Below are 14,739 nucleotides of genomic sequence, written 5' to 3'. Positions count from 1 at the left end.
TTCAGACAACTATGATCTTCCCAAATCCATTGGCACAAGCTTTCCTAATGAAGATGATGTCCCACGATTGGATCATGGAAATCATACTTCTCTTCCTCCACATCCTCCAATTATTCTCCCTATCCCACAAGTTCTTGAAAAGTTCAAGGTCACTCAATCCCTATTGGCAAGCAATGTCTATATGTGCTCACATCTTGGAGATGAATTTACATATTGAAAATCTGGGAGAGTTAGATGTCGAAGTCTCGAAGAAGTTGGCCGTTGACTGGGTTCTTTAATCACTTCCTGATGACAGATCATGACATGACCTTTATTGATCTTACCCATTTTCTTGTTGCTGCTGAATCAGAAATGTTTTGGAGCACTGGTAATTAAAATTTGATTAGAAGATCTACTTCCCAAACCTCCATGAACATTGACAATGGTTACATTAGAAGTCTATAAAAGCTTTCTCTTCCTAATGGAAAGGGATCGGCCATAGTCAACCCGGTTGACCAAATAGTAAAGAGAAAGGCTAAGTCTGAAATAGTTCCATGTACCATTACTAAAAAGTCAATTGCTAAAGGAAGGGGAATTGGTTGCGAAGCTGCCCTATTTACCTGAAAGTCCATAAGGATGGCAAAAGTCAACAAATTTGACTATGCTTCAGCCTTCAGGTAAGTCCACTACCTAACTCTATTAATTTCCTATTTGGAGATTCTTATTACGTGATGTGACTAGGTCACATTTTGATGTTTTGTAGAATTTAAGAGAGGAAGCTTAAAAGAAGAGTAAGCTGATTCTGATTGCGACGAGATGGATTTCGATCGCATGATTCGAAGATCAGAATTTTGAACTACTGCTTAAGAGTTATGATAGATTGCTTAGGAATAGATAACAACATAGTTTTCATATGTATTTTCATTGTAAGGATAATTTTTTTCCGCAAGTTTTAAATAAAAGAAAAGTTTTGATTTTATTTATTTTAAATTTCCTTACAATGGCATTTGTGAAAATTGTTGTTTATATAATTCCATTGATAGCAACATTTGAAAATGGATTTGATTCTTTCGTTTGTGGTAGTGTCATAATTTACCAAATAAGGAAAGATTCTCATCCACTAAGTTTCATTTGGATAGAAACTTGGGATCATGAAACTTGTATTATGTGATGAATGAGAATTTTCATCTTTGGGAAATTAAGACTAATTCATTGTTCACGTGTATATGTGAGTCAAGTGAAGGACTAGAAGATCGGGTACACTTGGTTGTGCGCTGATCAAGTCCACCACAAAGAACGATAAGGCTATTCGTCATGATTTACTAAAGTTTAGTAAATATGGTTGTGCTTACAAGTTTAATTATAATCCTGAAACATTGGAAAAGTTTCAATGTATGGAAGGACGAATGAGAAGAATCAAATTAGGCAGAAAGATAAAAGTTTCTCAAATCCAAAAAGATGGGAGAGTACTTTAGTATCATGTTTTATGATTATCTTAGTGATTAAGATACCATATCCCAACTGATCCTCTAGGGACATCTTAGTGCATTTGTATGACTAAGAAGATGAATCGTGAATTGTTGAAATAGTTAAATCAAAAGATGAATCATACTTCGTTCCAAAATTGAGTCTTAGAGTAATACTCCAAGATTGTAACTTGAGTGACATAATCTTAAGAAGGTTTATAACACTTTTCAGATGTAGAGTAAAATGTTTTATTACTCTTGTACATTTGAAATTGGTAAGTTTTGATGTTTTGGATAAAACAAAGACCAACTAAGACAAATTGTGTGAAGTGTTTATCTTGATAAAAATCCGCACTAACTCTTGAATATTTGCTTTGTCAAGGAATGGTTCTTGACAAGAGAATCTTATATGTCAAGAGGCCAGTGGGAGTCTTAAAGATCTTGAAAAGTTTCAAGAGCTAAGCAACAATAAAACCTGTTGTTAATCACTAGCACATAACTTGAGGTTTATAGCCTATCGTGTTGACATATTCTCATTTCTGTGCCCATTCTAGTTAAAGTTGACTATGCATGTGAGTTCTATGAGTTCTCAGTTGTTTGCATAACTACTTGGAAGCAATGGTAGGCCCTTGTGCTGCCAGGTGGCGAGAAATTGAAATTGAACAGGATCAGTCCATATGAGCTTGGATTTGTCACTAAGTTTGTCTTGAGATCATGGTTATGATAAACTCACATGGATAAGAGCACATACACCATAAAATCTAAGTGTCATAAGGTTTCTCTCTAATTCATGAAAATGATGGTGAGGGAACGCTTTCGCTAAATAGATTTTAAGTAGATAGCAATTGTGATATTTGCATTCTAAAAGTTGTTAATGGAGCGTGTGTGGTTAGCTGGCACACTAACATGAACTTGTGAGAAATGACAAAGGTCTAAACAATTGAGACTATGATTACGACATCGCTTTTCACAGTTCTAAAAATTATTTAGACACACATATGAGTTATCTAAGGAAAGGTGTATGATTTTGATAAAGTCTTATCAAAACATCTCGTATCAGAAATCTGAACTTTGGTAAGAAAGTAAATAAAGTATTGATTTCTAGAAGTCCAACTGATTTCAGGATACATGTCAAAGCTAGTGGGAGCATAACTGTTATGCTAGTGGGAGCATAATCAATTATGATAAATGTTGCAAGTTAGCAATGTTAATTATAGAAAACCAAAGTTTCAATTGGGAAAAGTTGTTTTGCTATAATTAAGGGAGAGAAAATTATACTTCATTTTAATCCTAAAAGCTTAAATTGAGATTTTAATCATCTTTAGTCAAGGATACATATATATATATATATATATATATATATATATATATATATATATATAGTTAAGGATACATACATATATATATATATATATATATATATATATATATATATATATGGATTTTATGTTGGAATGGTTCAACATAAGGAAATTCTATATATATTGCGTTCTCAAAGTTCGATTATGATTACGACATCCCTCTTTATAATCGAATTATGAAGACATGGCAAATACAAAATATTGTAGCAAAAGATTGGTCTAGGATCATGTCTTTATGTGAGACATCATGAATCGTGCCCCAAATGCTTCGGGTATAGGATCGATTACATGTGATATAATATTTATCCTTTTTAAATTTTCCAAACGCCTAGGGCATTAAGAGGGGAAAAGGTCTAGAATTGGATATGACTAAAATGATTAAGCAATTGTCGAGGACAATCTGAAGTTTACCAAAGATTGTTTGCTCATGGACAGTTGGAAGTATGGTGTTAATTTTGGAATGACAATATTGACATATTCTGAAAGGAGGCAACTCTTGTTCTTAAGTGATAGTAAAAATGGTAATATGGAAATGTTTCCATAGGTGGAAGCTATTCATTAAATATGTGTAAGATTAGAAAACTTAATACAAGAAGGATATTCAAAGGAATGTACTTTGAATTTGAGACTTCGTTTCCATGGAATTGCTCTCCATTGGAATACTTTGTAAATCTCTGTTGCCAAGTCTTTGTGACTTTTTTGCATAGTCATTACAAGAGGATCAATGCTTATAAGTTTAGAATCTAACAGATTTCGGTAAATGGCAGAAATTTGGAATTCTTACATTTACGATAAGGATTTGGGATTGTAAAATTAGAATCATTGGAATTATGTTCAATTGATATATTCCACAAAGTAAGGATCATAGACAAACATAATGTGCATACTTGGAGTATGACATAGCTATTGTTTGGACAAACATAGTGTGCATGCTTGGAGCATGGCATGACTATTGTTTTGATTCAAGGATAAAGTTGATTATTCGAAACATTATACAATGAATAATGAGTAATCAATATGGTGTTTAAATAAAAGGTGTTTTATTTACTCTCAAAGGTGCTTGGGGCCATATAAGATTGGTATTATTCTTGTGTTTCACTTTGCATGTTTTGACTTCTCGAATAAATAGGTTATTCAAACTCTCCAAAGTCAATCAGACTTTGGAAGTAGGTATGAATCAAGACTGTCATGAATTGGGCTTGTAGATGTCTAAAGTGTTTAGACATAGCAAAAGTTGTTGCAACATTCTTGAGTGCTCCTGGAATGAGATTCGAGTATTGGATTAAACCCACACTCATTTGAATCACTTCATGGATTTTATCACGAGTGATGATGAGATGATAATATCTTATATTCATCAAACCTAGAGATATGATTTGTTAACTATGAGTTGGTTATACATTGATTGCACAAAAACACATCAGTAACTTGATGTTATAAAACTTGCATTTGTGTATGATTCAACAAGTAGTTAGTACAAGCATATGAGTCAAATTTTATCCGTTCCTTTTACCCACAGAGGGATAAAAGCGATATCTGTTGCCCCCTCGATGATTTAGTGATGACAAATGTAAGTGCTCGGCCGGGCCTGGACTGATTGGTTTGTTCAATTAGTCGGTCATCATAAATCGGAAATTGGGAAACAACAAATGGATAGAAAGAATGATTATAATACATGTCTCAATCCATATGATATCTATAATGGAGGAATATATTGATGGGTTTTGAGCAGTCTAACACTTCCTAAATGTGCATGCAACCCTAATAAACCGTGGATCTATGTTTGTCTAAATACATGCAAAATAATAATTTTTCCAAGGTTCATAACCTATCTAACATGGCATGGGGTACTTTTAAACATAAAAGAATTAGATGAGATTACATACCTTTTGATGATGAGTTTGATTCCTAAGGAGTTTGAGGGCCAAGCACCAATAGTGTGAATGCCTCAAATGGAATCACAAATCACCACAAACTCTTGGAAAACTTTGAGAGAGTGTATACACACTTATAAAATCGGTCACACACAAACACACATACTAGTTACACTAGTTTCACTAGTGGCTATTTCATGCAACATAAGCATGCTTATATAGTGTACATGATTAGGGTGAAACCCTAATAACCTATGACCTTTCCTTTTCCAAGGATCCATGGGTTAAAAGCTCCATGGATCATCCATGGACTTCCATACAAGCCTAGCCCATTAACAAATGAGTATTAGCCCACACCATATAAAACCAATAGCCCACAATCTAATTAGTCTTCCTTTTAATCTCTAAATTAATTCATAATTAATTTAAGACTAAGACTAATTAAATAACATGACTTCATATTAATATATTATAACTTATAATATATTAATAATCATATGTGTATAACTCTCATAAAATTATCCATAAATAGTTTGGATGAAATGCAACCCAAATGGACCATGCCGGGTTGGGTCAAGTATATACCAAATAAGTTATGGACTTAGACACCTTATCCAACAGACTCCCACTTGGATAAGTCTAATAACTGTATTTGCATATGTTACTTCAGGAACCAACCAACAATCGTATCTCTCGAAAACTCTGTTGAACTATGAAGCGCTATTTTAGATAAGTGATCATATAATCCTCTATTCTCATGATATCAGCCGGACAAATACATGGAACAACGTCGTACTTATTGTCCAGCAGTTTGTTTCCCGATTTTCCGATTTGTTTGACAAAGAACTTAATCGAACACATCAATTTAGTTTTGACCGGCCGGTACATAGGTCACAACAAAATAATCGAGGGGCCCAGATATCGCTTCTATTTCTAGAAGGAACAGATAAACTTTGACTCATATACTTGTTCTACTACTTGTTGAATTGTACACAAAGGCACGTTTTATAACATCAAGTTACTGATGCGTTTACGTGCAATCAATGCACAACCAACTCATAGGTAACAACTCATATCTCTAGGTTTGAAGATTTATATGATATTACCATCTCACGATCACTCGAGATAAATTCCATGAAGTGATACAAGTGAGCGTGGGTTTATTCCAATACTCATAACATATGAGCACTCATGAATGTTGTAGCAACCATTGCTATGACTAAACCCATTTAGCCATCTACAAACTCGATTCATGACAGTCTTGATTCATACCTACTTCCAACATATGAACGACTGTGGAGTGTTTAAATAACTTAGTCATTCAGAAAGAATAACCTAGCTATTTTGGAAGTCAAAACATGCAAAGTGAAACACAATAATAATCGATTCCAATATGGTCTTAGAACCGTTTTGAATATAAATAGAACCACATTTTATTTATCACCATATTGATTACACATTATTCATTGTATAATGTTTCAAACAATCAACTTAAGACTTGAATAAAAACAACAGTCGTCCCATGCTCCTGGCATGTACACTTTGTTTTTCTAAACAATAGTTATGCCATACTCCAAGTATGTACACTATGTTTGTCTATGATCCTTACATTGTGATGTAGATCAATTGAACATGATTCCAATGATACTCATTTCACAATCCCGAATCCTTATTGTAAATGTGAGAATCCCCGATTCCTATCATTTACCAAAAATCTGTTAGATTTTAAACTTTTATGCAATGTTTCTCTTGTAATGATTATTCACAAAGTCACCAGAACCTTGTCACCAGTCATTATAGAGTATTCCAAAGAAGGTCAACTTCTATGGAATGGAAGTCTCATATTCAAAGTACATTGCTTTGAAGATCCTTCTTGCATTAAGGTTTTCTAATCTTACATAGATTGAATAACTTCCACCTATGGAGACATTTCCATAGTCCCATTTTGACTATCACTTCCGAACAAGATTTACTTCTTTTCAGAACATGTCAATACGGTCCTTTCCGACAACTTACATCATACTTCCAATTTTCCCTGAGCAACCAATCTTTGGCGAACCTCAGATTTGTTCTTGACAATTGCTTAATCACTTTAGTCATATCTAGTTCTAGACTTTTCCCTTCTAAATGCCCTGAGCATTTGGAAAATTTAGAAAGGATGAATATTATAGCACATGAAATCGATCCTATATCCAAAGCATATGGGACACGATTCATGATGTCTCACATAAAGACAAGGGGCTAGACCAGTCTTTTGCTACAATATTTTTTATTTGCCATGTTTTCAAAATTTAACTATGAAGAGGGATGCCGTAGTCATAATTGAATTTTGAGAACGCAATATATATAGAATTTCCTTAAGTCGAACCATTCAGACGTAAAATTCATATATATGTCCTTAACTAAAGATGATTAAGCTTCTAGAATTGTAATGAAGTATAATTTCCTCTCCCTTAATTATAGCAAAACAATTTTTCAACCCCTGCAACCTCACGAATTGAAACATTGTTTTCTATAATTAACATTGCTAGCTTGCAATACTAATCATAATAATCATGCTCCCACTAACATGATGATTATCAGCATAACACTTATGCTCCCACTAGCTCTGACATATTTCCAGAAATCTGCTGGACTTCTGAAATTTAGATTCATACATCTTTCCATAGATAGCTCACCTGTGTGTCTAAGCAATTTCAAGAACTATGAAAAGGGATGCCGTAATCATAGTCTCAATTTCTTAGACCTTTTCCATTTCTCACAAGTCCATGTTAGTGTGCCGGTTAACCACACGCACTCCACTAACGACTTTTGAAAATGCAAATAACACAATTGCTATCTACGTAAAATCTACTTAATGAAAGCGTTTCCTCACCATCATTTTCATGAATCGGAGAGAAACCTTATGACACTTAGATTTTATAGTGTATGAGTTCCTATCCATGTGAATTTGTCAAAACCATGATCACAAGATAAGGTTAGTGACAAATTCAGCCTTACATGGATTAAACTTGTTCAATCTTAGTTTCTTGTCACCTTTGGTAGCACAAGTCCCACCAATGCTTCCAAGTTGAACTCTGATAACTTACATGAAAATTCAACTTATTTGAAGTAGGTACAGAAATAAGAATTATGTCAACACGATAGGTTTCAAACCTTAAGTCGTGTGCTAGTGATAAGTTATAGGTTTTACTCTTGATTAAATCTTGAAACTCTTTTAGGATCTTTAAGGCTCCCACTGTCCCTTTGACATATAAGTTTCCCCAGTCAAGAACCATTCCTTGACAAAACAAATATTCAAGGGATAGTGCGGATTCTTATCAAGACTAACACTTCACACAATTGGTCTTAGTTGGTCTTTGTCTCATCCAAGACATCACAACTTACCAATCTCAAAAGTACAAGAGTAGAAAAAATTTTACTCTTACATTTGACTAGTGTTAATAAATCTTCCTTTATGTCACTCAAGGTTACAATCTTGGAGTATGACTCTAAGAATTGTTTTGGAACGAAGTATGACTCATCTTCTTGATTTTAACCAATCCAACAATTCATGACCTCTCTTCTTAGCCATAACAATGCACTAAGACGTCCTTAGAGTATGAATTCGTGATATGGTTTCATAATCATTCAGATGATCATGAAACATGATACTAAAGTACTCTCCCATCCTTTCAGATTTGAGAAAATTTTATCTTACTGCCTAATTTGATTCTTCTCATTTGTTTTGTCATACATTGTAACCTTTCCAATGTTATAGAATTACACTTAACCTCATAAGTGTAATCATATTTACTAATCTTTAGTGAATCATGACAAATCACTCTTTGTGGTGGACCTTGACCAACGCACACCCAGTGTACCTAATTCCTTAGTCCTTCAATTGACTCACATATACATGTGATCAAAGAATTAGTCTTAATTTTCAAAGATGAAAATTCTCATTCATCATACAATACAACTTGTATGATTCCAAGTTTCTGTCCAATTGAAACTTGGGTGATGAAAAACTTTCTTCATTTGGTAAATTCAGACACTACCACAAATGAAAGAATCAAATCCACTTTCCAATATTGCTATTACTGGAAACATATAAGCAACAATTTTCCACAGATGCCATTATAAGTATATTTTTAAAATAAATAAAATTAAAACCCTTTTTCTTTTATTTTAAAACTTTGCGGAAAAACTTATCCTTACAATCCACATGAAAACCTTGTTGTTATCTATTCATAAGCAATATATTATAACTCTTAAGCAACAACTCAAAATTCTGATTACCGAACCATGCGATCGAAACCCACCTTCGCAATCAGAATCAACATATACTTACTTTAAGCTTTCTGTCTTTTCTTTGATTCTAAAAAACATCAACATGTGACCCATTCACATTATGTAATAAGAATCTCCAAATAGAAACTTAATAGAGTTAGTCAGTGGACTTTAACTGAAGTAGAGTCAAACTTTTTGACTTGATCAATCTGATGATCTTCCAGGTAAATATGGCAGCTTCGCAATCAGTGTCCCTCCCTTTGGCAATAAAACATATAGACCCTTTGGTAATGGCACATGAGACTATCTCATACTTAGCCTTTCTCTTTACCATTTGGTCAACCGAGTTGACTATGGCCGATCCCTTTCCATTGGGAAGAGAAATGCTTTTCTAGATATCCAATGCTACCATTGCCAATTTCCATTTAAGATTTGGGAAGTTGATCTTCTAATAAAATTTGCTTTTACTAGTGTTCCAAATCATTGCTGATTCTGCAGCACAAAGCAAATAGATAAGATCATTAAGGCTCGTGTCATAGTCTGTCTCATAGTAGTCCCAAAGAGACTCACTATGTTACTAAGAAAGTGATTGAACATCCAACTTTCACGAGACTTTGACACCCAACTCTCCCGGCTTGTCAATATGTGACTTTATCTCCAAGATGTGAGAACACATAGACTATGCTTGCCAATAGGGATTGAGTGACTTTAAACTTTTCAAGAACTTGTGGGTGAGGGAGAATAATTGGAGGAGGTGGAGGAAGTGAAGCATGATGTTGAGGGACACCATCTTCAAGAGATTTGGGAAGATCATAGTTGTCTGAACCAGACATCTATAATGGTAGAAAATCAAGTTAGTTGATTCAAAGTCCTTAATATAACACCCAATATGAAATATTAAGGCTAGGACACAACACAATATTTTATAATTTGGAAGAGGGATGCCGTAATGCAAGCTATAAAATATTTGAAGGTAGGCGAATGACGATTCACCAATTTCCACCATGAAAAATGAAATAATTTATTAGGTTTTAATTGGATTTGAAATTCCTAGATCTTTTGAGATTCATTGAACTTTTCAATGGCATGTTTCAATCTCGAGTGTGCCCTCTCAAATTTTGTGACTGTGATGCCGAGGATCACAAAACAAGGTGTGAATAACCATACCAATTCACTTGGTACCCTTAATATTATCACCCAATCAATGTGCCGGTTAACCAGACACGCTCCATTGATCTATGACAAACATTAAGTCACCCTTCGTTATCCTTACTAGTCCAAGTTAGTGTGCCGGTTAACCACACACACTCCACCAACGACTTGGTAAGGTACAAAGTGTGAATTCCATGGGCTAGCACCAAATTCACATTTTTCCTAAAGTAACTAAGATTGGGAATTAAATAAAATATATTTAGTTACTTTATAATAGTCATTATACTTTTAATGAGAATTTAAAGTCATTGTCCTACCCGTTCGGCTAACGACCCTCCACCGATCAAGCAAGCGGTGGGTGAGAGTATACACCCATTAAGTTGCCATTTTATAGACAACAACCTTATACCCACCTTATAGACCGGCTTCGTGAATGAGGCCTTGGATCTATGTTTGTCTAAATACATGCAAAATAATAATTTTTCCAAGGTTCATAACCTATCTAACATGGCATGGGGTACTTTTAAACATAAAAGAATTAGATGAGATTACATACCTTTTGATGATGAGTTTGATTCCTAAGGAGTTTGAGGGCCAAGCACCAATAATGTGAATGGCTCAAATGGAATCACAAATCACCACAAACTCTTGGAAAACTTTGAGAGAGTGTATACACACTTATAAAATCGGTCACACACAAACACACATACTAGTTACACTAGTTTCACTAGTGGCTATTTCATGCAACATAAGCATGCTTATATAGTGTACATGATTAGGGTGAAACCCTAATAACCATGACCTTTCCTTTTCCAAGGATCCATGGGTTAAAAGCTCCATGGATCATCCATGGACTTCCATACAAGCCTAGCCCATTAACAAATGAGTGTTAGCCCACACCATATAAAACCAATAGCCCACAATCTAATTAGTCTTCCTTTTAATCTCTAAATTAATTCATAATTAATTTAAGACTAAGACTAATTAAATAACATGACTTCATATTAATATATTATAACTTATAATATATTAATAATCATATGTGTATAACTCTCATAAAATTATCCATAAATAGTTTGGATGAAATGCAACCCAAATGGACCATGCCGGGTCGGGTCAAGTATATACCAAATAAGTTATGGACTTAGACACCTTATCCAACATATATGATCCCTTATCTAATGGACACATCATTGACTAGGTCAGAGTTCGGCAATGGCTTTTAAGAGCTATGATTGCTAGTCGGGTTTTGGAGTCATACTTGAAATAATAGTTTTAGACTTATCCAAGTAGGAGACTGTTGGTTTAAATGTCTAAGCCCATAACTATTATTGACTATTAGTGGTAAGTACACGACTAGAGAGTAGCATGTTCCATTTGGGTTACATATCATCATGACAATTTGTTAGGATGGACTTTTGAGAGAAGAGGTTATTTATGATTTATTAATATAATATAAGTTATAATATATTAATATGAAATCATATGTTTTAATTAGTATTGATCAAGATTTAATTTGGAATTAATTTACTGATCAAAAGAGACTAATTAAATCTATGGGGACTAATTATGGTAATTAGTTATATTTATATGTGTTGGGCTTATGATCCATGTTGGACCAAGTTTATGTATGGATACATAAAGAGTTAGGCCACATGAACCATGGATCATAACACCCATGCTTATGGGTTTGGGTTAACCCATGACCTTTGGAATTCCACATATAAATATGTTACTTCATAGCCAAAATCACCACTAATGTATTCTTGGAGGATATGGAAAGTTTTGGTGTGTATGAATTCTATCTCAAGTTTCATCCTTTGTCCATGATGTGTTGTGACTTCATTTGAGGCTTCCACACTATTGAGGCTAAGCTCTTAAGGCCTAATACATCAATACTTCAAGCTACATAAAATGTATGTTACCCTAACTAGTATCTTATATGGTCTATGTCAAATGCATGCTAATTATAGGTTTAATGCCTTGGGAACCATTTGCATGTATAATTTTTGAAAACATAGATCCAAGGTATTTAGGGTTATATGAACACCATAAGTAGTATACAAAACCCATCACTATCAATCCTTGATGATGGTCTTGTGTAACTCTTAGTAATCAGTGGTCCTATGGACAACCAACCTTTCCTCTTTATGGGTCGGATGGGTGCTCTCTGAGGTACGAGTCTTGTCTAATAATTCTCTTACTTATTGGGTCGTTCCATCGACCAGATACTTTCTGTGTTTATCTTGGTTCTAGGTGGCATTGGGGATTTGGCTACGGGAATGGCTCCAAGAGTTGAGTCGATTTCGAAATCAACTTGGCATATAGGTGATATTTCCGAAAGACCTTCTGGGAACTACTTTTAAAAGGTTATAAATCCTAAGGTTACCCTCGGTGTCCTTTGCTTCTTGTTTCTTGTTTTTAATGTGGGATAGGAAAGAGCATGGTATCTCTTGCATAGGTACTTATGTGTCCAGATGCAAGAGATTGGTTCGGAGGTTTGTCGTTATAGGTTGAAAAAGTTTCATTAATTGGTCGGGTAAGGCGAAAGGTCTCTTTGAAGCGCATGAAATTGATATGGTGAGGGTCAAGCCAGCTCATGCCAAATGACTACGATGGACTTCTTACTGAAACAAATGTTAAGTCTATTTGGAAGCGGATGATTGTTTGTAATGACAGTGGGTTCTATGTATATTCCTTTGACACTACCAGTTTCATCCTTGTTACTACCACTGCGACTATTTTGTACCAGATTTAGGGTGTTATAGTTGGTAAAAGTACTTGGATAAATACTGATGAAATCTTGTAGTATGTTTCCTACTAGGTCTCTCTATAATAGTTTGGTCTAACCCGGTCGTATATAATTAAGATTGAAAAGGCAGTCGACTGAGTGGCCCTGCCCTAAGTCCACAACCAGACAAGGAACATGAATTAAGGCAGAATCACACACTCTAATCTGGTAGAATCTTAATTATATATGACCATGCGTTTATAGTTCACATGCTAGGATCTTTAGTTTTTCTATGAATGATATGACTTATTCAGATGACGGAACAATTCATGATTATGATTTTAATTGGCAAAATTTTTTTGTGAAAATTCTATGCTTAATTTTCGTTGTTTGGAAACTTACCGAAAATCCTAGTAGGGTTCCTTGGTGCTTCATCATGTCCTTTTGTTAAACTCCTTTCGCCCCTCTGTCATTCCTCTTTGTTGGACAATCTCTCTTGAAATGTTCCACTTCACAGCATGTTCAGCATATTGGATGTACTCTAGTATCGGGGTTGGGGCAATGTGTTGGGTCGGGCTCTTACAGTGGCGGGCATTATGCCCCTTCTTGTTGCACCTTTTGTAATGCAACTTTTGGCAAACTCCATTATGATGGAAGCTGCACTTGCTACACTTTGGGAGGTTTCCAGCATACGGTTTTCTTGGGGTTGAGGTAGTAGGGTCAGTGGGGTTATGGGCTGCTACAACTTCTTGCCTTTTGGTCGGTCCTTGAGTTGAGAAGCTCCCTTTCTTTTTCCTGGACTTTCATTTCTTTGTATTGGGTTTGTAGTTTGGGGTGTCTTGGTGGGCAGTCACTCGTTGGTGCTCTTCGTTATTACCTCTATTGGAATTGTCGACACCGATTCCATTTTCGTTTGTGTTGTTAGAGTTGAGTTGTGCCATGAGGGCTGTCATAACAACGGTCACTACAGCTTGGAAAGTAACAGAGTCTATCTGTAGGATCGGTGTTTCGTCGGTGTGCTGGTTGTCCCCATGGGAAGGCATGATTCTGTTGTATGATGAGAAGCGAGTTTGTGGGTAATTATGGTTATTTCTAGTTGTATTTCATCTATATTCATAGACTTACATTTATGTATGCACAAATATAAGTCACATGTTTCGTTGTACGATTCTAAATGCATCGATCTACATTCCTTTAATGTATTTATGGTGATACGTAGTAGTAGGTATTGGACGATTTGTTAAGTTTAACAAAAGAGGATATATATATATATATATATATATATATATATATATATATATATATCAGTACAATGACTTGATTTGGATTACATGGGTTCTTGGAGGGTGTACCTCTCTTGATTTACTAATACTAGTTGTAACGAAATACATAATAAACCTATGAGATAGTGCGGGTAGTGTAGTGACGCTCATATGCCGAAATAACGCACAAGGTGCTCAACCATTTCACTCATTTCATGAGTGGCCTCTTCCGCCCTTTGCTCTGCTAGGGCTTCCCTAGCTTCGGCTGTAATGAGTTGTTGCCATATGGTGGCCATTTCTTCCTCTAGGGAGCGTAGATGGTCAGTAGGGTCCTCCTGCTCTACGTGCTGGTTTGGTATTGCTCTCAAAGGGTAAGGCTAGCTAAGGATCCCTCCGATGCCTTTATCCTCATATGATTCCTCATCAGAATTCCCCCTTGTAGTCCATTTCTTGGTATTCTTCAGGACCCATTTCTAGGTTTTCCTCGTAGACCTTTTCTGGCGCCTACTCGATCCATTCGTTGGCTATTACGACAGGGTAGTGGGGGTCTTCGTGGTGAAATTCAACCATTTTGTCTGCGCGAGAATAGAAGTGTGAGAAACATGTAAAAGATTTAAGTGCAGGGGTTATATAGTATCCTAA

Source organism: Lactuca saligna, chromosome 8, assembly GCF_052625555.1.
Source record: "Lactuca saligna cultivar CGN05327 chromosome 8, ASM5262555v1, whole genome shotgun sequence".
Lineage (NCBI taxonomy): Eukaryota > Viridiplantae > Streptophyta > Magnoliopsida > Asterales > Asteraceae > Lactuca > Lactuca saligna.
The sequence above is the reverse complement of the archived record's forward strand: the minus strand, read 5'-3'. Positions refer to the sequence as shown.